This window comes from Cupressus sempervirens, chromosome 1 (assembly GCF_028749045.1).
Source record: "Cupressus sempervirens isolate cs-2001-9-10 chromosome 1, ASM2874904v1, whole genome shotgun sequence".
NCBI lineage: Eukaryota > Viridiplantae > Streptophyta > Pinopsida > Cupressales > Cupressaceae > Cupressus > Cupressus sempervirens.
In genome coordinates, this window is record NC_143118.1 from 267,853,974 (window position 1) to 267,879,844 (window position 25,871).

The 25,871-nt window shown below is 32.5% G+C and overlaps 1 pseudogene; it reads right to left on the minus strand.

Annotated features, from left to right (window-relative positions):
* Nucleotides 1–5,382: 5,382 nt before the first annotated feature.
* LOC149577151 (alpha pinene synthase, chloroplastic-like) lies at nucleotides 5,383–16,438 on the minus strand (annotated as a pseudogene).
* Nucleotides 16,439–25,871: the final 9,433 nt, after the last annotated feature.

Here is a 25,871-nt window from a genome sequence, read left to right on the forward strand (position 1 = left end):
GACATCACCAAAACGTACATAGCTTCTTATAGACTTATCATTTCTTCTTCTTACATTAATTGCATATACTAGATACTCAAAAGTATCTCCCATAACCATGGATAGTTAGAATACTTAATTAGCCAACATTACCAACTTGATCTTTCCGGTGTTCTTCTATTAGATACCATAGAAAAGTGCTATATTGACATCAATGCCAAACCTAGTCATGAATGTAACATACCACCATAGTATCATATCCACAATACTCCCCCATAGAAATATCATCAGCATTCATGCTCCAACAATCTTGCAACAATCTCCCCCTTTGGCATTGATTGAAACATAGATGAAAAACATCTAGTTCCAAGAATACCTTTGAAAAGACTATTCATCTTACTTTTCAAATCCTCTTCATCAATCATTCTCCCCCATTGATATACCTCAATTTTTTTTCTATCAAATTATCATTCCATGTTGTGCTTCTTCCAAAATTATTGCACTCATGCCAAACTTCTCCAATTGTCATGTTATTTTTCATGCAAAACTTCTCCCCCATTAATATCAATGTCAAAGGTTTTAGCATCCAAATTTTCTACATCAAACTCTGCAACAACTTATTCTTTCTTATCTCAAGTGTCAAAAGACATTGTTCAAAAGAATATCCAACAAGATTCCTAGATGAATCTATCCATCTCTGATACTCCCCCATATAGGAAGCATTAGCATGCAGTCCAGACAATAATGGTTTTCTATGACACTAAATTGATGTTCTTTTGCATCTTCTATTCTGATGTAGGAAGGGGCATAACCCCAAGCATACCTCACATATACTCAAAAGTTCTCTTCGGGAAGAGGCTTAGTGAATATATCTACAATCTACTCTTTAGTGTTCACATAATCCAATCTGATTTCCTTTTCTACAACTTTCTCTCTCAACATGTGATACTTAAAAGACATGTGCTTAGTACTTGAATACAAAACTAGATTCTTAGAAATGTTTACCATACTTATGTTGTCACAATGTATGAAAACAAGTTCATTGATTTCTATCCTTATATCCTTCAACATCTACTTCATCCAAATAATTTGATTGCAATTGTTTACTACTACAACATATTCTTCTTCTTTTATACCTTGTGATGTATAATCCTACTTCTTATTTAGCCAAGAAACCAATCTTCCTCCAAGAAAGAAGGCTCCACTTTTTGTGCTCTTTTGGTCATCCATACTGCCTACCCAATCAACATCAGTATAAGCACTTAGAGTAAAATAATTAGATTTGTCATACCACAATATGAATTTAAATGTTTTTTTCAAATATCTAAATATCCTTTTGACTAGTTCATAATTTTCTTCTCTAGGATCAGCTTGGAATCTTACAATAATTCCAATTGTATTTGCTATATCTGGCCTTGTGTGAGTTAGATATTACAATCCTTTAATCATATATCTATAATTATTTTTCTCAATAATAGTTGTCTTATCTTTTGTTGATAACTTGTGTCTAGTTACCATAGGTGTTCCAATAGGTTTGCATGTTTCTAAACCAAACCTTTTTAGTAAATCCTTTATGTACTTATTCTAATAAATAAATATTCCTTCTTTATTCTATACAATCTATAATCCTAGAAAATGTTTCATCTCTCCTCTCATACTCATTTCAAATTCTTTCTTCATCTCTTCTACAAACTTCTCACTTTCTTCATCATTTCCTCCAAATATAATATTATCAACAAATATTACCAAAATCATCAAACCATCATCAACTTACTTCCAACCTTGCATACTAGGTTTTGGGTGCTTTCTTCAAGCCATACAATGCTTTCCTCAATCTATATACTATGTCCTTGTCATCTGTCAAAGGACATCCTTTAGGTTGTTCAATGTATACCTCTTCTTCAAGTTCTCCATTCAGAAATGCTAACTTAACATATATCTGATACTCTTTGAATTTATTCTATGTTACATAGGCTAAGAATAATCTTCATGCTTCTATTCTATCCACTAGAGCATAGGCCTCCTCATAATCTATTCCTTCTTATTGTGAGTAACCTTTAGATACCAATCTTTCTTTGTTCCTTGCAACTTCACCTTGTCCATTCATCTTGTTCCCGAATACCCATTTAGTTCCCATTGCATTCTAGTCTTCTGGTCTAGGGACCAATTCCCATGTCTCATTCTTTACTATCTAATCCAATTCCTCTTTCATAGCTTGTTTCTAATAATCATCTTTACATGCTTCATCTACACTCGTAGGTTCAACTTGAGATATAAAACATAGTTCTTCATTGACTCTGCTTCTTTTCATCACACCTTTATCTTTGCTTCTAATGATATGCTTGGATGGGTGATTCTTTATCATATTCTTTCTTGAAGTAGGAGTTTCTATCTCAACTCTTGGTTCTACTAAAGGAACTTCAATCTTTTTTCCTACCTTGGCTCTCCTTCCTTCTGCAAATTGTTGTTAGTCTCAAGAAATACCCCATCATTTCTTAGCTTAGTAACAACATCATCATCCAAATTGTAATCAACTATTCTCTCTTGTATCCTAAATTTTTCATGAATTCTTATATTCACACTTTCCATAATAGTCACTAAATCTCTCTCTTCTATTACTTTCTTCTTATTAATCAATCTATCCTCATTATCATAATCTTTCAAGGATCTTTCCATACTTGCTCTAAATTCTTCAACTTGATTAGAAAGTAAACTCTTTCTAGTTTTCCTTAATCTCTTAGGACATCTGGATGAAAAATGACCAAATTCTTTACATGTCCAACAAAAAAAAATTCTCATACCTTCTAGTTCTCTCTTTGTAAGGAGATCAATACCTTCCTCTATCTTTATGTCTTCTTTAAATTTGGATCTATCTTTGCTTGCGCTACTATTATTTTGTATACAATAGAAGGATTATTGATATGAAAACTCAGTACTCTACTCTTTACATAAATATTCCATCATTTGGGTGTCAAAATTTATTTTTCCATATGTAGGACTATCTTTCCTAAACATGCTCACCATGGATATTCCAAAGTTGTTAAACTTTATCTTCAAGGACTTGATGCTCTGATACCAATTGTTAGAAACAATAGTCCACCAACATAACTTTGGGGGGGGGGGGGGGCATTGTTAAATTAGTTATCCAAAAATTAAACCATTTATCTTCTTTAAAAAAACTTAACCATTCAACCAAATTAAACATCAACCATAATAAGATGCACATAGATAATTAAACTAGATATGTTGACTAGGGAAACCCTTGATCAGAGGAAAAATATTAGTGGGAATGATTTACTAACATAAATATTCCTTGTTAGAGGATGGGCCCTATTAGGAGTCTATTACAAAATTTAGTACATAGAGTGCCTATGAGGAGACCTTGAATCTTTGTTAGGAGATTCCAACCTTGGTAGGATTTGTAGTACAATGTATACAAGATGAGACCACTACCCAAACATGTAATTTCAACTACAAGAAGAGCTCATTGCTCAAACAACTAATTTACTATTATGTTCTTCTTTCTTTTGTTCTATCAACCAAGACAATCATTTTCATACTTTTTAGACCAACTCATGAACCTCGAATCCAAATATGAAACCTTAGATCACTTAGCAAAACCTTGGCAATGAAGTTTCCTTCACTTCTACACTGCTCTGTTCAACTTCACATTTTTCTCTTGCTACTACTTATCATCAATCAAAACCATACCATATGATAAAGAAAAATATACTTTCTTTGTACCAAGTCCATAATACAATTCCCGAAGTCATTTGTTAGACCTTCTCAATTAATCATTATAGGACCACATTAAGAACATGTTACATTTAATGATAACATTAATCTTTCACCTTTCAACTTGAATATATTTCCATACACATTATATTATTATGATCACACTTAGCCATGTCATCACTATTGTCATCACTAATATGTCTTCTTCATATCCTCAACCTTGATTATTAGAACAACAACTCTGCTAAGAGATATAACAAGTTTACCAAAATATGCCCATGTAAACTCTATCTTAGAATAGACATCAACAAAACCTACATAACTTCTTTCAAACTTATCATTTCTTCTTCCAACATTAACTGCATATACTAGACACTCAGAAGTATCTCCCATAATCTTAGATTGTTAGAATACTCAACTAGCCATCCATAACAATTTGATCTTTCTATTGTTCTTCTATTAGATACTATAGAAAACTTCTATGTTGACATCAATGAAAAATTTAGTCATGAATGTAACATACCATCATAGTATTATATCTATAATAATCCCCCATAGGAATATTCATCAACATTCATGCTTCCAACAATCTTGCAACACTTTGAACCTTGTAACTATAATATTCACCATCTTATTATAAGGAGTGTTTTCATACTCAAAGAGCTTCTCTATTTTAGAGATCCAATCCAACACAATATTGGTATCCAATTTTCCATCATAAGGAACAACTTCAAAAATAGGCTTTGAATTTTCCCTAGACAACAATCTCAAGAATCCTGACTCATCTTGATCTTTTTTAGGCTTTGGATTAGGGTTTGGTGTTGTTTCTTTATCATCCCTCACATCATCAAGATGCACTCCTCTTCTCTAGGTTTTCTCTACAACATTTAATTTGGCTGCAATTTTTCTTAATGTATCCAACATGACATTATACACATTTCCTCTACCTTGAACCATCTTTACAATCAGGTTCCTGCAAGATCATAACCCTCTACAAGTTATAGGTCAAATCCATAGATCTACAACCCTATTTGGTTTATGAGCCCGATTTGGTAAAAATTTTGACCAAATCGAGCATTTTGGTCGAACTTTCAACCAAATCAGGCTCATAAAAGAAAAGAATTGAACAAGCTATAAAAGGGTCTTGGTCAAAATTAAAGGTCAAAAATTGACCTCAAATGTACTAGTGTATGAGTGGTGACACACATTTTAATCTAAAATGTTGAACAATAAAATTAATGGAAAATTAGTAGGTTGTATTTTTCCAATCAACATGGATGTTATATCCTTAGATCCCAACCACTGATTTAGAAAATAGGTTGTCTATTTTAGATAAGTGAATGTCTTCCTTGTAATAACAATATGTGATGTCACACAAGTGGTTTCAAAATATGGGTAAAAGACATGCTCATAAGCTAAAAGTGAACATATTGAGGAGCTACATATTAGTTTTCACCCACTAAGGGATGAGTAAATTTTTGAATAATAAAATTTGTACAATTTACCTTTTGAAAATTTACAATCTTATGAAATATCTAAGCTAAAACTTTTTGTTTTATAACAATATAGATAACTAAATATAATTTAAGAAAAATATCTAGCAACTTATTATATAAAGTCTTAAAATATTTAAAATAGGATGAAAAGTTATATATTGAATATTAGATATTACATTGCAATAGGTTCGAATAGGATTTGAGTGACTAGATCTTTAATATCTTTATTAGAAATGGTGAAGCCATCTCTCTCCTTATAAATGAGTAGGTAACTTCTTTCAATATTATAAGCATGGTCCTTGCTTATAGTTGGAACATTGTCAGGTTTCAAATACTCCCACTCTAATTCTTTGAGTCTTTTCTTGAGGATATCTTTAAGGTAATCCAATGCTTCTTCTTCGTTAGATCCAGGATTGTCTTTCATGTAACATGTTATGGCTGAAACTAATTCTCCACGATTTACCTCGGCCTTCAAAACCAATCAATAGAGTTAGAACTAAATTCATTTAGACATATAATTAATTTAATTACTTTTACATGTACACTTTTTAATATACATGCACATTTAATATTGTGAATATAATAACATTACACCTTAAAGGTTCTAGTGTCTCCTTTTAGTCTAAGGGATAAACATAAAAGTTCATTAAACCTTGATGGATAGTCAATTCTAGGAAGGATGTCATTTGAAAGAAGGGCATCTAATGTTAATGTAGGTTGCAACATTGTTACACAATACCCTAAACTTGGTGCACCATTTTCTAAATATTCTTCTAAACTTGGTATGTACCCATTAGCAAGCCACCCTACTTCCATTGTGATGCTTGTCAAATAATGTTCCCACTGCACACAAAAATAACATGTTCACTTAATTTCATGTGATCTTCTCTATGTAAAAATTATACATATGAGTTTAATCATAAAAATAAATGTTGTTAAAGAAATCAAATTTAACTTTTTGACCCCCCCCGCTCTCTCTCTCTCTACATATTTTGAATCTATCATAAAATAATCTCTCTCTCTCTCTCTCTCTCTCTCTCTCTCTCTCTCTCTCTCTCTCTCTCTCTCTCTCTCTCTCTCTCTCTCTCTCTCTCTCTCTCTCATGTGTGTGTGTGTGTGTGTGTGTTGTATTTTAAAATCAATGCAAAAAATTTAATAAAAACATAGAAGAAAATTAGAAGCTTCTTTCCAAGTTGTGGTACCACTATAATGTGATTTCTAATTATACTAAAATTAAATTGAGAAAAGACTAGCATTTGTTAAAATAAATCTTATATTTGTTGTACTAATTGTAAGCATCTTAGTTGACATATTATTTAATTTTGGGGATTAACCTTATAAACAAAAATGAAAACTACATTCTAACTTAAGCTATCACAATAATGTAAGTTAAATTTAACATAAATTAAAAGGGGGTTGGAAAAAATAATCTTTATTTGAACAATCAAATCAACCAACATATATGTTTGTGCTAAATTAAATATAACTTGCAAATCAATCAATATCGAGATACTATTTGATTGTAGGGACTAGAGTAGGACATTTAAATATTATAAGTACTTGGTAAGGGGAAAAAACTAAGTTCTATAGATTATAGACAGTATAGGAATGAAGTTAGTGATATATGTCTTGAAATAAGAAGAATTAAATTCATACAACTTTTCTTGCATAAGGGAGCATGTCTCGTCCTTGAGTCTTATTTGCTTCTTGTGCACTTTCATTTACTACCAAGTTAAATGCCTTATATGCTATTTTGATATTTTCAGGAAGACTATTTGGAAGTGAAGAATCCCACCTTAGAGAAAAACATGCAAATACAATAAATTAGTGGTTATAGTGGCATGCACTCTATTACACATATATATTATAAAATATAAAGTAAGAACTTTAATAGGGAATATTAATTTAATATTTATCGATTACATGAAAAACCACAATTATATAGAATATTGACTAGTATAAATTTAATCAATTAATAATTTTATCATTCAAAATAATAATAAAATGTGTAATCAGTAAGCCTCTCTTATATAATACTTACTTCTTAACAGCTTCGTTGAAGAGTGTTATCTCCTCAATAGTTCGATAAGTGTCATAGATATCATCCACAATGGTTGCAAGAGCACAAAGTTTTGCAAAATCATGTCTATAAGCATAATACTTAGCATCTATACAATATGCACATGCTAAACCAAAGTATTCTACACAACGATGACGAGAAAAGTCCACTTTATCCAAATCCAAATCCTTCCACCATCTAAACACAATATAAACATATATATATATTTAGTTTCTCATAAAAACAACCCATAATTTTATTTTTAAAAATAAAAATAGTATTTATAAGCATTTAAATTCCTTATCAACAGTTTGTATGAAAAGAATTGGAAGAAAAGAGAGAACAAAAAGAAAAGTTTCTTTGAACACAAAAAAAAATAGTAAACAAGAGACACAATGCACCAAAGTTCCTCCATAAAGCTTATATTGTTTGAAGAGGTGTAAAATTATAAAATTTTGAAAAGAAAATGAAACAATATATAAGTAAAGTGTATACAATTTTTTAACATAGTACAAGAGAAAGGGGGCACACATTTGATCGCTCAAAGGGAGAGATGAGTTATGGAAATTCTACATTGTTTCATCCCTCCCCAATAGAAACATATACTTGCTCATTAAGGAGAGTGATGAAAGAAAGAAAAAAGAAAAAGAAAAAGTGACCAATTGGTTGAATTTGGTAGAGTTAGCCTTACAAAAATAAATAAAATAATTTTTAAAATACTCATATATTGTATAGTATAAATAAATATACAAATATTAAAAGTCAAATTTTGTTTAAAGTAAAAAAATTAATAATTAAATAAATTTAAAAAAGATTTTAAAAAAAATAGAACATACTTCTTTTTCAATTTATGATCACAACAGTACATATTTATTTCATTAAAATTATAATATTATTTTATTTTTTATAGGTAATGGATCAACAGGCTCACAAATTACTTTTGGTCAAATGATTACTATAGTCTTGCTATCTTTGACAAAGAACTAATAATTCCTTATATGTACCCAAAGTGTTAAATAGTCTTAAGTCTTTTATATACAAGTGAAATATACTCAAAAAGATGCATATAAGTTGTACTATAGATAGTGCCCGTTATCTCCTCATTATCTCATATCCACTCTTAATTATAATCAACCTTACTTACTTTAAGATTGATTCAAGCTCTCTTCAATGGACTGACTGCATGATATTGAAATCTAGTTTAGCCAGATTTAGAACTTGTTTATTACCAGCCATCCTGTAAATCCAAATTAGGTGGTCATGGTCAAACTTTCTATAAAATAAGCCCTAGATAATCATAAGAGGTAAAAGAATAAATAAGCAATGTATTTACTCAGTCCAAGGTCTATTAACACCATATATGTCCATGTAATTCATTGCTTCGACTCTGGGTAGATTTGTGTGCCAACCGTACTCAAGGTTATACTTTATCTACATGTTAAAATATGGGGTTAGAAATCAAATATAAAAGATGTAATTGTAAAATATGAGGAGAGTTAAAACCAGAGCTTCTGGACAACATTACCTCTCGTGAAAGATGTGAACTGATATTAACTTTCTATAAAGCTTCATTCAAATATGTTGTTGCAAAGGACTTAGCTTCGTCCATAATATTCTCCTCTGGGAAAGCAATTAAGGAAGCTCTGTAAAGATTTATAATACTTCTTATCTTCTCTTCCTCTGATTGAGTTGATGGAGTCAAGAACTGCCCATCATTTCCTTTGAAGTGTCTTAACACGTCTATCATTAGATCAAATAAGTTAGGAGGTAAAATTTATTAAAATCAACTAGGAGTATGAGATTTCTATAATAAGGTTGAAGTGGATCATTTAAATATTGCATACTAAAGTTTGATTCCTAAAATAAAAGTGTTAAATAATCCAAATTGACTTAATTTTCTAACATTAATCTTTTTCTTAGTGTATGATATTTAATGGTGATTGAAAGAAGAAGTTAGATAATAGTGATACTCACGTTAAATATAGTTGATAATATTGCAGTATTGTTTTTGATTAATTTTATTTATTGATGGTTTTGATGGCTTCCCCCTGTAATGGCCTAAACTCTTGTCTTTTTTTGAGCTGTAATGTGATTGTTGTATCTTGTTCAGGGCCATCTCCTTACCATCTCAATCCAAAAATAATTCTAAAATACTATAAAAACATATAGATCAGAAGAGTATAAAGGCCATCCTTACATATCACACATTAAGGGAAAAAGAAAGCTTACAAAAAACAAGCCAATTTTAACTATTTAACACTTTTAGATACAAATTTTGATTACCTGAAGAAACAGGATATCTGTTCAAGCGAAGAACTTGAAGTCCCAAGGCTATGATATTTAGATTTCTAGAACCGCTCCAATATCTTCTAACAAATGATTTTATTTATATAAGATAAATTTTAATTATTGAAAAACATGATTAATAAATATACAGTCCAACTACTATTTTGAATGATAGTTATGAACACAATATTAAAAAATAAAATTAAACCTTGTAAACCAACCTGTAAACATAATCAAGTGCTTGTTTTATTTCATTTTGGAAATGCCTATCTATTGCAAGACGTTGAACTTTATCAACCATTACATGGCTCTCAAAAGCATTCTCTTCACAAGATTTACCACTTTTTGCTATGGGAATTTGATTAAACATGTCCTTGATCTTTCCAGTAAGCCTCTTAGCATGCTCCACATAATGAGAATTCTGTAGGATTTTTATACATGATCATCTTGAAAACTACAAAAAGGAATAAAAGAATATAAAAAATTGACTTGAAATGAAAGAAGCTTATGTACATCATATGTTTTTTCTTGGATGGTTTTAATAAGATCTTCATCGTCCCACAAGTTGGAATGATGGTTGTGTGAGAAATATAAATTAAAAAAATTTAAATCTCAAACTCACAACCCTGACTCAAAAAATGTTTACTCGACACTTGCAAAAGTGCTTGACACATGAAGGTGCCAAGTGCCAATTTTACTCGACACTTGATGGTGTCGAGTGGCAAGTTGCTCGGCACTTGATGGTGCCGAGTGATAGGCAATAGGTGTCGAGTGAACTTGGCACAAAGAGGAACTCAACACTTGAAAGGTCGGCGGCAATAGATGCTGAGTATGCTCGACTCCAAAAGAAATGCTCAGCAACAATAGATGCCGACTGAGCTCAGCTCCAACTAAAGTTTATAACTTAGAAAATTTCAATGTGAATGCATTCACCATTAAAACTAGAGAGCCAAAGCTTTAAGCTTTCAAAAAAAATTCTCAAATGCAACATACAAGAGAAGATCAATAGATTCAAATATGCTTGCTTTCTTTCTATTCAACTCTGATTCAAACTAGTACAAATCTGGGAGTATTCGGCTTCCACCAGAAAACCCTAAAACTTTGAACTGATAAAACTTTAAACTTGCAGCTCTAGTGGCTTCATGCAAGGGTTCTTGGAGCAATCACTACTTCAACAGGATAAATCTAACAATGACAAACTTATAGAGTGACCAGGGGAAGCACGTGCAACTGTAGGCATAAACTTCTTTCCTTCTTCCTTCTCTGCTCAGCTATGCAACTTCTCTCTAATCTGCTTGATCTGGAAACTCTCAATAATCTGAATGAATGAATGAATAAAAATTCCTTTTGTCACATTCCATTTTCCCCCTCTTTTCAAAATTTGAAAACCTCACCTATCGTATTCATGTTTTCTATCTGTTCTGCTGGTCGTCAGGTGTTAGGTGGGTGTTTGGCTCCAGGGGCAAGACAACCACCATATTAAATATTCCAACACTCCCCCTTTGTCCCAAGCCAAACACTCAAGTATCACAGCTGATCCAAATCAACTACACCAAGACACTCTCTTAGGTGTACAAAAGATCCAATGCCTAATGGCTTTGTGAAAATATCTGCTAGCTATTGCTCAGACTTGCAAAAATTCATTTGTATATCCCCATTCTCCACCAACTCTCTGATGAAGTGATATCTGATCTCAATATGCTTGCTTCTCCCATGGAAGACTAGATTCTTGGACAATGCAATTGATGAGATGTTGTCACAATAAATTGTTGTTCCATCCTCTTGCCTTTCATTCAATTCTGTCAACATCCTCCTTAGCCAAATTGCTTGACATGCTACTACATTTACTGCAATGTATTTAGTCTCTACTGTAGATTGAGCAACAATAGGTTGCTTCTTGGATGCCCATGAAATTGCACCTGATCCCATATGAAACATGTATCTGGAAGTGCTCTTCCTATCATCTATGCTTCCAACCCAATAACTATCCGTGTAGCTAACCAACTTGAAATCATCATTTGCAGTATATAAAATTCCAAATCCCTTGGTACCTTTTACATACCTTAAGATCCTCTTTCCCACTTGCCAATGGGAATCCCTTGGTGTTTCCATAAATTTGGAAATCAAACTTACTACTTGCATTAGGTCTAGCCGAGTTGCAGTCAAATACATTAGACTTCCAACCATACTCTTGTATAGTGTTGGATCCATTCTCTTGCTAGAGTCTTGCTTAATCAACTTTATACCTATTGTTGTTGGTGTGGGGGCTGCCTTACTATTCTGCATTTTTAATCTCTCCAAGATCTTCCCTACATACTTTTCTTGAGAGATGAAGATGCCATCATGCATTTTTTTTACTTCTATGCCTAGAAAGAATTTCAGGAGACCTAGGTCTGTCATTTCAAATTCACTTTTCATGACCTCTTTGAACTCACCAATTAGAGCCTTATCATTACCAGTAAAAATTAAATCATCTACATATAAGACAACAATCAATACATTACCATCTACTACCTTGATGTAAAGAGTGGGCTCACCATTGCTTTTGCTAAAGCCATTGCTCATCAAATATGAGTCAATCCTATTGTACCATGCCCGTGGAGCTTGCTTGAGCCCATAAAGAGCTCTCTTCAATCTATATACTTTGTTCTCTTCACTTGCAACTTCATAACCAGGTGGTGTCTCCACATATACTTCTTCCTTCAATACACCATTTAGGAAGGTAGACTTCACATCCATTTGAAATACCTTCCACTTGTGCTGGGCTGCAATTGCTATGACAACATGCATGGTTTCCATTCTTGCAATGGGGGCATAGGTCTCATCATAATCTCTATCATACTACTATTTGTAGCCCTTGACTACCAACCTTGCCTTATGACTATCAATCTTGCCTTCAGCATTGCATTTGGTCTTATAGACCCATTTTACTCCAATGACATGCTTCTTTGGAGGCAATTCAGTTAGCTCCCATGTCTCATTCCTTTCTATGGAATCTATCTCCTCATCCATGGCATTACACCATTTCTTTTCCTTAATAGCTTCCTCAAAATATATTGGATCACTATGAGAAAATAATGAAAAATTAACACTCTCATCATAATCTTCATACCTTTCATCTTCGTATATCTCCCTAAGACTCTTGGTCTTTCTTGGTAATAGGGAGGAAAGTGTGGGATTAGAATCTTCATTGTTGTTGCTTTGCCGACTAGCTTGGTCTTCACTAGTACTCGGCATTAACACTTGGTCATGCTTAGAGGAGCTTGGCAATGTCTGAACTTGCTTGCCTTTTCTTCTATTTGCTCCTTTTTCTTGCTATTCATTAGCATCTTCTTCACTCATAATTGGCACTTTACTTGAAGTGCTTGGTGACTCATCAATTTGTCCATACCAAGACTGATTTTCAAGAAATTCCACATCTCTTCAAAGCATCATCTTGTTGTTCAATGGGTCATACAATCTGTATGCCTTTGATTCTTGGTTGTACCCTATGAAAATGCATTTCACACCTTTGTCATCAAATTTCTACCTTTTCTCTTTAGGCACATGTGCATATGCAACACATCCAAACACCCTTAGGTGTTCAACTGTCCATCTTATTCATGACTATGCTTCCATTGGAATTCTGTCATGAACTTTCTTTGTAGGACACCTATTAATTAGGTAAACTAATGTTGCCATAGCCTCTCCCCAAAATTTAGTTTGGAGACCTTTCTCTTTCATCATGCTCCTTGCCATTTCAACAATGGTCCTGTTCTTTCTTTCAGCCACTCCATTTTGTTGTGGTATATAGTTGGCTGTGAGCTCTTTCTTAATGCCATGTTTCTTGCAAAAATTTGCAAAATAATTGGAGGTATACTCCCCTCCTCTATCTGATCTAAGGACCTTGATATAATGTCCACATTCTCTTTCAGCCTGGGCCTTAAATTCTACAAATTTATCAAATGCTTCAGATTTGTTCTTTAAGAAATACACCCATGTCCAATGACCAAAACCATCAATGAATGTCATAAAATATGTACTCCCCCTAATGGAAGTTACTTGCATAGGACCGACAAGGTCAGTATGCACTAACTCTAATGGATATCTAGCCCTCCTAGAATTTCCAGAATTAAAGGGAAGCCTATGTTTCTTACCCAAAATACAAGCTTCACACTTGTCACAAGAATTTCCTATACGTGGAAAACCTTCTACCATTCTTTTATTTGACGATAAATTTAAACCAACATAGCCTAGATGACCATACTTGAGGTGCCATAGCCGTGAGGGGTCTTCAATCACACTCCTTAGAGTTGATGTGTGTGAGGTACAGGACAAAGTCAAGATGAGAAACATGTCTCTATCCTCAAGGGAAACATTCTATTCTTTTTCATTTGAACTGCTACAAGTAGGTTCTTGCTCCCATCTTTTTTATGAATGACACATGTGTCATTCTCCATCAGCACTTTGTATCCATTTTGAATGAGCTAACCAATGCTCATCAAATTGTGCTTCATACCAAGGGTGAAATACACATTTTTTATTTCCGTTTTCTCACCTTTCTTGGTGCAGACCATAATAGAGCCTTTGCCCACAACTGGTAGGGTTCCATTGTTACCCATCTTAATTGCTGATTTGAAACTCTTGTCAATGAATGAAAATAAGGTTTCATTGCCACTCATGTGGTTGCTACATCCATTGTCAAGGTACCAAACCTCAAGGCTTCCTTCTTCACCAACATTACACATGATGAAGGCAGCAGCAATGGGTCCACTTCCCATGTTCACATCAACCACATTTGCTTGTCCTGACTGATCATTTTGCTTCTTCCAAAATTCATTGGCATAATGCCCATATTTATGACATTAGTAGCATTCTATATTAATCTTATTTGAGTTGTATTTTTTCTTACCTCCTCTTGAAGTATTTTGTGAGCTACTTGCTCTATCTGCTCTTCCTGAGCTTTTTGCTGTAGCATTTCTTTGTCCTTCATTTCCTCGACCTCTACCTCTGGAGTTTCTTCCTGAGCCATTTCTTCCTCTCTCCTTTCCTCTTGGATTTTTCTGAGCCTTGAATGCTTGCTCTTGGGGAGTAGAAGATGTAGATCTGTTGATCCTATGCTCATGGGTTTGAAGAGAACCCATCAACTCATCCATTGTCAAAATAGTGAGGTCTTTTGCCTCTTCCATGGTCATCACCAAATGGTCATATTTACGAGGTAAAATCCTCAATATCTTTTCCACTATCCTCTACTCTTGATAGTCTTCTCCATTTGACTTCAATTGATTAATTACATTGGAGGTCCTTGAACTAAAGTCTACAATTGATTCATTCTCCTTCATCTGAAGGTTCTCAAACTCCCGCCTTATATTTTGTAGCTTTACAGTGCGAACTTTATCAATCCCCTTGAATTTTGTCTCAAGGATATCCCATGCTTGCTTTACATAATTTGCTGCTGCAATCTTAGGGAATATAGTCTCTGTCATTGCTGCTTCAATAAGACTTAATGCCTTTGCATCTTTCCTCCTTGACTCTTTCAAATGAGTCTTCTGTGCATTTGTGAGGGCAGCATACTGAGTTGGATCAGTCACATCATTGAATCCATTAACCACAAACTCCCACAAATCATTTGCAACCATTATGGTTTTCATCTTCTTTGCAAATGTATCATAATTCTGTCCATTAAATGATGGTGGCTGCTGCCATATCTTTCGTGCATCTCCTACCATGTCAAATATCCAATGAAAATAGCTGCCCTAACTTGTTGTGGATGTGGGGCCTCAAAGCTCTAATACCATGTGTGAGAAATATAAATTAAAAAATTTAAATCTCAAACTCACAACCCTGACTCAAAAAATGTTTACTCGGCACTTGCAAAAGTGCTCGGCACATGAAGGTGTCGAGTCCCAGTTTTACTTAGCACTTGATGGTGCCGAGTGGTAGGTTTCTCGGCACTTGATGGTGCCGAGTGACAGGCAATAGGTGCTGAGTGAACTCAGCACAAAGAGGAGCTTGACACTTGAAATGTCAGCGGCAATAGATGTCAAGTATGCTCAGCTCCAAAAGAAATGCTCGGCAACAATAGATGCTAAGTGAGCTCGGCTCCAACTAAAGTTTATAACTTAGAAAATTCCAATGTGAATGCATTCACCATTAAAACTAGAGAGCCAAAACTTTAAGCTTTCAAACAAATTTCTCAAATACAACATACAAGTGAAGATCAATAGATTCAAGTATGCTTGCTTGCTTTCTATTCAACTCTGATTCAAACTGTTACAAGTCTAGGAGCATTCAGCTTCAACCAGAAAACCCTAAAATAACTCTAAAACTTTAAACTGATAAAACTTTAAACTTACAGCTCTAATGGCTGCATACAAGGGTGCCTGGAGCAATCACTGCTTCAACAGGATGAATCTAACAATGAAAAACTTACAGAGTGACTAGGGGAAGCATGTGCAACTGCAGGCACAAACTTCTTTCCTTCTTCCTTCTCTACTCAGCTCTACAACTTCTCTCTAATCTGCTTAATCTGCAAACTCTCAATAATCTGAATGAATGAATGAATAAACATTCCTTTTGTCACATTCCATTTTCCCCCTCTTTTCAAAATTTGAAAACCTCACCTACCATATTCATGTTTTCTATCTATTCTGCTAGTCGTCAGGTGGTAGGTGGGCATTTGGCTCTAGGTGCAAGACAACCACCATATTAAATATTCCAACAGGTTGCCTGTACGCTTGATTTGAGTTTCAACAGTGGTTGTGTTAGCCTTAGTAATGTAGGGATTGATTAGCCTCCTCCTACTTAAACTTTGAATGCTTTTATTGAAAAGCTTAACATTAGGGTTGGGAGGAGATTTAAAGTATGAGCTCAAAATAGAGGGGGAAACAAAGAAAAGAGCCATTGAGAGATCTCTAAATATGCCACTAGAGAACCCTTTGATGGCCTTTTATAACTAGAGCTATGAATTCTGTGACAAACTTTCAACACTTCGAGTACATTTAATTCAATCAATCATTTAGTTTTGATTAGATGAAACCTCTTTAATATAAGATTACATGCCATTAGGATTACCTACGTTAACTAAAGGTAGATCACCTATCTTGCCTGCGTGTCCTTGGCTTCCATTATTATTATGAAATATGGAGATGAAGTCTACCTTCACCCACCATTGACAAGATGCATATAAATATAATTTTATAGTATCAATCAAAACAATGTTTTTTAAATAAACTAAAAATTTAAAGAATTGGATTTAGAAATTATTAATTGAGTACCCAAAGATATATTAACAAAACATGTGCAAAATCTGTGATATTTCTATCAGGATTTAATAGTGTGATTTTGAGTCAAACTCAATGACCATGTTTCATGAGTAGCGATTCAAAATGAATCCATCTCTCATGAGAATAAATGGAACACTTAGCACTCAGTGGATCTAGGTGATGCTCACAAGGTGAAGCACAGGAACTTTCAGGGAGGTCACCCATCCTAGTAGTACTCTAGCCTAAACGCTTAACTATGCAAAATCTTGTGCTATTTGAAGAATCTTGTCTAGACACGTTATCATATTGTGATTATTTCATAGAAAAAATGCACATGAAAGGCATCTATGATTATATTATACTAAAGTGGTTGATTTTATTATATGTATAAAAACTATGGTGAGAAATGAAGCAATACAGATAGGGTTTTCTTCAGAGGTTTTCTTATCACATGTTTACTCTGATTTTTCTAAATTGTTATATTTCTCCAAACCTATTTGAAAAACATAGATATAGGATGTTGTGAGTAACACTAATAGTAACTACTAATGGCTATAAACTTATCAAGCCTTCTTATCATTCATATCCTTCATTGTTTATAACTCCACTCTTTTTCTACATCTTTTATAATAATAAAATTAATTAGAGTAATTTTTTTGTAGTAGTAGTCCACTATAGTCGAGCTTCACTTCATTGCTATTTTAGTCACTTTGGAAAAGATTTTAGAAATCTAGTTTATTGATAACTCAAAAAAAATACTAAGTTATGGTGGAACATCACATCATAGTCATTTCTATCATTTTGGAAAAGAATAATAATTCTATGTTTTGAAATAATATTTTTTCTAAGTTATGTGTGTGTGTGTGTGTGTGTGCATGTATATACATATGTATATATACATGTGTTTGTGTGTGTGGGGGGGTGCATGTAAAGAGTAATTCCTCTCAAAGCACCTATTTTCATATAATCCTAACACACAAAAATAAACCTTGGGATTTTATAAAAATAGGTGTCTTGAGAAGGATTACTCCTAGCATATTATATATAAGCTAGTAGCACTCATTATGCACCAAGGAAAACATTGTTGAAGAAATATAAATGATAATAATTAAATTTAAATTTTTTTAAACTCTGTTATAGATATGGTTGTTGTTAGGTTTAGGGTTTGAATTACAATTATTAGTTATATATATTTTAAGGTTAGTATCAAATTATATTGTGTTTTAGTTGCATCAGAGATATGTTTAGGGTTATAGATAGACTTAGGTTGAGCAATAGGGTTAAAGTGACACATACGATAAGATAATTATTATGATGGTAGTTGGATTTATATTTAGGGTTAGGTTTTGGTTTAGGGTTAAAAGTAAGGTTATAGTTAGACTTAGCAATAGGAATATGGTTAGGGTTAGGGATGGGGTTATAGTAAGGATCAATGTTTGGCTTACAATTATGGTTAGATAGATATGGTTAGGGCTATGGATGGGGTTATAGTCGGGATCATTTTTAGGCTTATAGTTACGGTTAAATGGATATGGTTATAGTTAGTATTAGGGTTTGGATTAGAATTACTCTTAGATTAATTCTTTTGCTTAAAGTAAAATAAATAGTGTTATGATTATAATTATGACAAGCTTAGAATTCTCTCTCCCCATCCTTATCCCTTCTCTCTCTCTCTAAATATTCTCCCTAATCATCCTCTCTCTCACTCACTCTCCTCTCTCATCTCACCATTCTCTCTTTCTCACACTCTTTTCCCTCTCTCATGTATCACCATCATATCCCTCTCTCTCTCTACCCCCACTTATAACATCTCTCTCTCTTGAAAAAATATCTTTTTGGGTTCATATTAGAGTACATGAATAAAGTTAGGGTTATAGGGAAGGTTAGGATAAAGTTTACAATTAGAGTTTAAGGTTGAGATTAGGGTTAGGGATAGTGTTACAAATTAGGTTATACTTTAAAGTTATAACTAGAATTATGGTTAGATTTATAAATATTTTTCTTTCTAGATATGCTCCCTAATCCCTCCCCCCCCTCTCTCTCTCTCTCTCTCTCTCTCTCTCTCTCTCTCTCTCTCTCTCTCTCTAACTCTCTCTCTCACCATCATATCCTTATTTCTCTATACCCTCTCCTCCCTCCTCTCTCTATTGAACACATGTTTGAATTAAAATTATAGTATAAGTACCCACATGTCTCTTTCTCACCCCCCTCCTTCCTGGTATCTCTAGATATACAAGAACATAGATTCTTACATTTAGTAGTACAAACATAAATGTTGATATATTTGGTTGGTTGAACCAATGGTAAGTTATTTTCTTAATTTAATTTTATTATAATTAGAGTTCATATTATAGTGGTATTACAACTTGGAAAGAAGCTTCTAATTTTCTTTTAAGTTTTTTAGATTTATTTTAAAATGAATATGATATATATAGATATAGATATTGATATAGATAGATAGATAGACATACAATATTTTATGAAAAGAGTTTTTGCAAATTCATAATTTATTTTACATTTTAATTTGATTTTTTTAATATATTTTTTATGATTTAACTCATACATATAATATTTACATAGAGAAAATCACTTGAATTTAATTGAACTTGTTGTTTCTTGTGCACTAGGAACATTATTTGATTGGCCTCACAATGGAAACAAAGTGGCTTTCTAATGGGTACATACCAAGTTTAGAAGAATATTTAGAAAATGGTGCACCAAGTTTAGGGTATCATGTAACCATGTTGCAACCTCCATTAATATTAGATGTCCTTCTATATAACATCCTTCCAAAAATGGATTATCCATCAAGGTTTAATGAACTTTTATGTTTATCCCTTAGACTAAAAGGAGACATAAGAACCTTTATGTATGTAATGTTTTTATATTCACAATATTAAATGTGTATGCATTCTAAAAAGCACATACATGTAAAATAAAATAAATTAATTATATGTCTAAATAAATTTAATTCTAATTCTAATGATTGGTTTTGAAGGCCAAGGAAAATCGTGGAGAATTAGTTTTAGGCATATCATGTTACATAAAAGACCATCCTAGATCTAATGAAGAAGAAGTATTGGATTACCTTACAGATCTCATCCAAAAAAGACTCAAAGAATTAGATCAGGAGTATTTGAAGCCTGACAATGTTCCAACTATTAGCAAGGACCATGCTTATAATATTGAAAGAAGTTACCAACTCCTTTACAAGTAGAGAGATGGCTTCACCAATTCTAATAAAGATATAAAAGATCTAGTCACTCTAATCCTATTAGAACCTATTCAATGTAATGTATGATATTGAAAATATAACTTATCATCCTATTTTAAATAATTTAAGACCTTATATAATAAGCTACTCAATAATTTTCTTAAATTGTATTTATTTATCTAAATTGTTATACAGCAAAACATTTTAGCTTAGATATTTCATAAGATTGTAAATTTTTAAAAGATAAATTGTACAATTTTTTTAATTTAAAAATTCACTTGTTCCTTAGTGGGTGAAAATTAAAATGCAACTCCTCCATATGTTCACTTTTAGCTTATGAGCATGCCTTTTACCCATATTTTGAAACCACTTGTCTGCCATCACATACTATTATTACATGGAAGACATTCACTTATCTAATAGACAATCTATTTTATAAATAAATGTTTGGGAGCTAAGGAGATAATATCCATCTTGATTGGAAAAATGAAACCTATTAAATTTCCATTAACTTTATTGGTCAACATTTTAGTTTAGAATGTGTGTCATCACTCATAGTATCCTCATCATATACTCCTACTATCTTCTCATTATACCCCCACCCTCTTATTAAAAGAAAATTACATTGGAAATAAAGAGGAAAAAATGAAATTGGCGAATGTTTTAAGCTTTAAAATACAATGATCACATCATCTTCTATTTTTAAAGAAAATTAAGAAATTCTTAGAAAGAAATCTAAAAATAAACCTTACATAAAATTTCCTATACTCAATCATAAACAAAACAATAGAACTAGACCAACATGGAGTTATTAAAAATTGGCCACATACCGAACATTTTGGAATGAATAGCTTTGACACCTTAGAAAAACTCTATTCAACATCTTTCATCCATGATCTTGGCAATAGAAATGGTTACCTCACTACTTAGATTTTTCCTATATATCTATGCACTCTCAAAGATTTTATCTATTACTCATAATAAAGATTTTAGGATTTGATGATCACACTCCATATCACTTATTTTGGGGTTTCTTGGGAACACACACACACACATATTTGTGTGTATGTGTGTGTGTGTGTGTGTATGTATGTATATATATATGTATATGTGTGTATATATATATATATATATATATATATATATATATATATGTATGTATGTATGTATGTATGTATGTATGTATGTATGTATGTATATGTATTTATAAATATACATATACATTTATCTATATGTATATATACATATACATATATGTATGTATACATATATATGTATATGTATATATATTGCTCAATAAAAGGTACTTTTCCTATATTTTATTAATATTGAATTTTAGTTTTATATTCTTTACCTTGATCAAAGTGCACTTGCACTAGAGGAAAAAGAGTATAGAAGAAAATGCATGGTGTAGCCCAGGACATTGCTTCCTATTAAGTACAACTTGTTTGGGGAATCTTGAGAAGGTATACCCTCTTTGTACATCAATTGTAATCCTCTTTAAAGGGTTACATTTAATTTAGTAGTGAAATTTGCATATCCCTCTTATGTTGAGGGTTTTAGAAAGAATTCCATCTTTACAAGATGGAGAAATACAATACATAACTTTACAATATTTTCCATTCATTTGGAGTAGTATTTCTTATGCTTGCCAGCCACTCTTATTTTTTGTGTCCTATAATAACTCATCATTTGGCTAAGATCTTTGTTAGAAGCTTTGAATAAATATTTATAATGTTCTTCAGAAACATGATATTAAACTTGAATTTAAAAGGATCAGTGAAATTGACTTAACTATGTTAAAGCTAGCTCTATATTTTATAATGATATATAACTTTCAATATAATCTCCAAATAGAATGTATAATTCAAAAAAAGAAGTTTTAAGTGACAAATATCATAATTAAGATAAAATAGAGCATATAGTATGCTAAGAGTTATTTTAATACTTTATAATATTGATATCTAAGATTAATATTAGTTGTTAATATTATCTAGGAAGATACTTGAGATTTTAAAAAGATTTTATCTCTGATTTATATCATAAATCACAACATTTCTTCATCTAGAGTGGAATCACCATATTCTAAAAATCTTAAATAAAAGATATTCATGAAGGATAATAGACTTATATTAAGAAAATCTAGCACAAATTTAAAATTAATTTATCAGCATATAGAGACCCATTTTCTCTATGGCATTGTGGCCTTAATAATACATAATTTACAACTACATAATTTACATGTTGGATTTATGATAAGAGATTATCAAGGTTGCAATAGGAAGTGGAATAAGATTTTCCTAGTATATCTTTTATATTATAATGCTTATAATTTGATAGAAATAAATTATTTATCAAGCTTGTTAGTTACAAATTTGATCCCTTAGAGTTCAATATTTTCTTCGTTGTGACAAATGTATGAGGCAGATGAATCCTATTTTTAGCTAATTCTAATACTTCATAGTTTCACAATTCTTCCATTTAGTTTGAAGACATAATTTATATTCATAGTCATGTAGAAAATTAGTTTAGAGGCTTACTATAATCTATAATTCTAGTCTTTAAAACTTTCCTATTATTCTTTGACTTCACTATAATCTGTAATGGAGACTGGAATTGGAATTGGGAATTGGAATTTTAAGTTCTAGATTTGTTATTCTAGAATTTTGTTATTTTGGATTTGTTTTTCCAGACTCATTTGATTCTACAAAATGAAAACTAGAATTTGAATTGAAATTAAATCAAAAAATGCTCATTGTAGTCAATTGTGACAAACTACTCCAGTTCCGAGTACATTGACTGCTATAGCTTCCTTTTTGAATTCAACATGAAAATCTTCAAAATTGTAAGAATAGGAAATTTACCTAAGTTTTTTTGTCATCAAAAACTTTCCGCAATTGGTGATAATCATTTTGGAACTGTCAATTGGAAAAATTAATTTATTTTCTATTTTTTAAGTTTTAGTTTATTTGCCCCTCTATTTTGGGTTCACATCAGAGAAATCAAAATGAAACCTTTGAAGGGCAATAGTAAGATTTAGATTGTTATCTTTCCATCAGCTTCAAGAATTATGAGAGTTGAGAGGATGATAAATGTGGATATTGAAAGGAATATAGGCAATGTGTTACTCTATTGTTAATCATGTATTTAGGATAGCAGATCTAAAACTTTTATCAAAAAAAAAAAAAAAAAGTCAAATATGAGTTGGAATGGGAATTTGATATTCCACATATTTAGGTAGAATAGAAAATGCTCATTTGTTGGAGTTGATGAAAGATCAACCCCACAACTCTCAAGAATCACCTACATGCAAACACCTATTACAAAAGATAGAAGCAAAAAGATATGGAGGTAGGAATTGCTAGATCTATAGATGAGACATTCTTGATGAGCAAAAAGATGGATTTTTATTACCAACAATGAATTAATCTTAATGAATGTTTACAATGGGAGATCTTCCTTATAAAGGAGATAAAAATCTTTAAAATGGTCTAACCTAGGTTGCATCATAATAATTGATAAAAGAATTAATTACTAGATGCCTAAAGTTCAGCTTAAGTAGACCAGAGTTAATTAGAAAATATCTAAGTACTCTTAACACCCCCCTTAAGATAAACTTAGGGAGTAGCTAAAAACCTAGAAACTACTACTGAAAGTAGATTTGGGTCCCAACAAAAAGGCTTGATGAGGTACCTAAGCACAACCAAATCTTTGAAAAGAGAAAAAATAGAGAAAACCACATGGGAAAAATGCTACTCCGAAAAGAGATGGAAATAATATTGAAAAGAAACTAGTGAAGGACTAAAGAAACCTCCAAACTAGGGAATATGCTAGAAGATAGGAACAAATGATCATGAAGAACATCACTGAAGCATGTAGTAGCTACAAAGCTCTATAAAAAGTAATTGCTAATATGAAAAACCTCCACTGAAATAGAAACTAACCAGGTAGAGAAGACTATAATCCACATTGAATCAGGAGGCACACAAAGGCAAACAACTAAACTCAAAGATATAGATGACATGAAAAACCAAAGCTTGAAGAGATGATCAATTGAACCAAGGAAGCATGATAAACAATAGAAGAACTCCCCCCTAATGCAAACAAGAGTGAGGTGATGGGAAACTACAAAAGTGGGCCAAAAGAACTACATGTCAAGGAACCATGATCAAGATACACAAAAGAGTACATATGTGTGTACTAAGGTGGTCAATTTTAGACACATCATGAGGTTAATGTCACAGAAGGGACACTCTCTAAACAAAGAAAAATGGAAAACAAAGGAAAAACTTCAACCCCCCATGGCAATTTAATCATGAGTATTGCATGTACACTAAGACACAAGATATGGAAAATCCCATTAATACAATAATGTGTATGAGTGTGCTTAGATGAAACTACTCAAATCAAAAGGAAAAACAAAGAAAAACTACTAAAACAAAAATATAGATGCAACATGGCACTTTATTTCAATGTGTTTGCAATAATGCATACAAAGATGTCTAAATAGACTAGAAGAGTCATAAGACTAATACAATAGATAATACAAGTCATCATGAATCATCTAAAGCAACAAAATTGATCCCTGAACATGAAACAAGCAAGATATCTACTAGAATGCCAAAATGCAAAAGACTGAATAGAATGTTCCTGGAGCAGAAACTAAGAAAACAACTAGCTTCACTGGAAAGAGCTTAGAAAGAGCTTCCAAATGATATAAAGAATTCCCAAATCAAAGATTGGATGCATAAGATATGTCTCCCAGAGTGCAAAAATGTACCCCTAACTTTGGTAGTAGAAAAAACCATCAAACAAGCATCAAAACTGAAAACTAACTATACAATTGTGATAGGCTTGGAACCAACTTTTCGATGACATCTCATTTTTAGAAAACGTAGTCTATATGCGTAAGATATGAGAAAAAATATTGAGGTAGGTCCAAATAGAACCTGAGGAGGTGATAGCGATGTTGATGTAGTGTTGGCATGGTGGTGATGTCAGCAAGTGACGAGCCCAAATTTGATGGTCAAACAACCATCGAGGCAAAAAAATTCCTAAAAATGACCCCTAATGGAAAAAATACTGATTCTCAAAAACAAGACAGAAAAGAGAAATCTATTGCAAATAAAAGAGCCAGTGTTAGAATAAAAGTATGGTGGCCAGGTCATTTCAACAGTTCTCACATGGTGGAAGTAGATAGGTTGGGAGAAAACAAAGTTTTAATCAAGAAATTGCAAATCATGTCTATGGCAAAAAAAATGCTAAAACAACCACCATCGAAGGCAATAAATCCAATGCAAAAGGACCACCTTCATTGGGGAAAGGAACATCAATAGATGGAAATAAATATGCCTTAGCATGTTAAAAAATGCCAAACACCAATGCGTAGGGTGAGCTACACTTGGCCTGCACAAACTCTGAGAGAGGCCAAACCCATAGGCAACGTCTATACAGCCACGAAAATGCACTTCCATACGAAGGAGAGGAATTAGTTAATTTTTTTAAAAGTTAGAAAAAGAAACGTAAAAGAAGTGCATTTTCATGGCTGTATAGCCACGGGAAAACCCATATCAGTGGTCAACAATGCATGAATAATCTCCATTGGCTATGGGTAGTGTAGGTGCATAGCATGTAAAATCTACCAATAACATCCCACACAATAAAAAGTTTAGGCTTTCCAATCATCAAAGTGCATGAGAACATACAAACAACCTGAAAATACCAAAAATCACACCCACCTAACATTCATAGAAATAGAGAGCCATTGATGGTTCCCAAAATGATCCACATAAAATGCTGAAACAATTTGAAAAATCAAAATTTTCATTTCAGAGGATCGAATCCCAAAGTTGCCATGA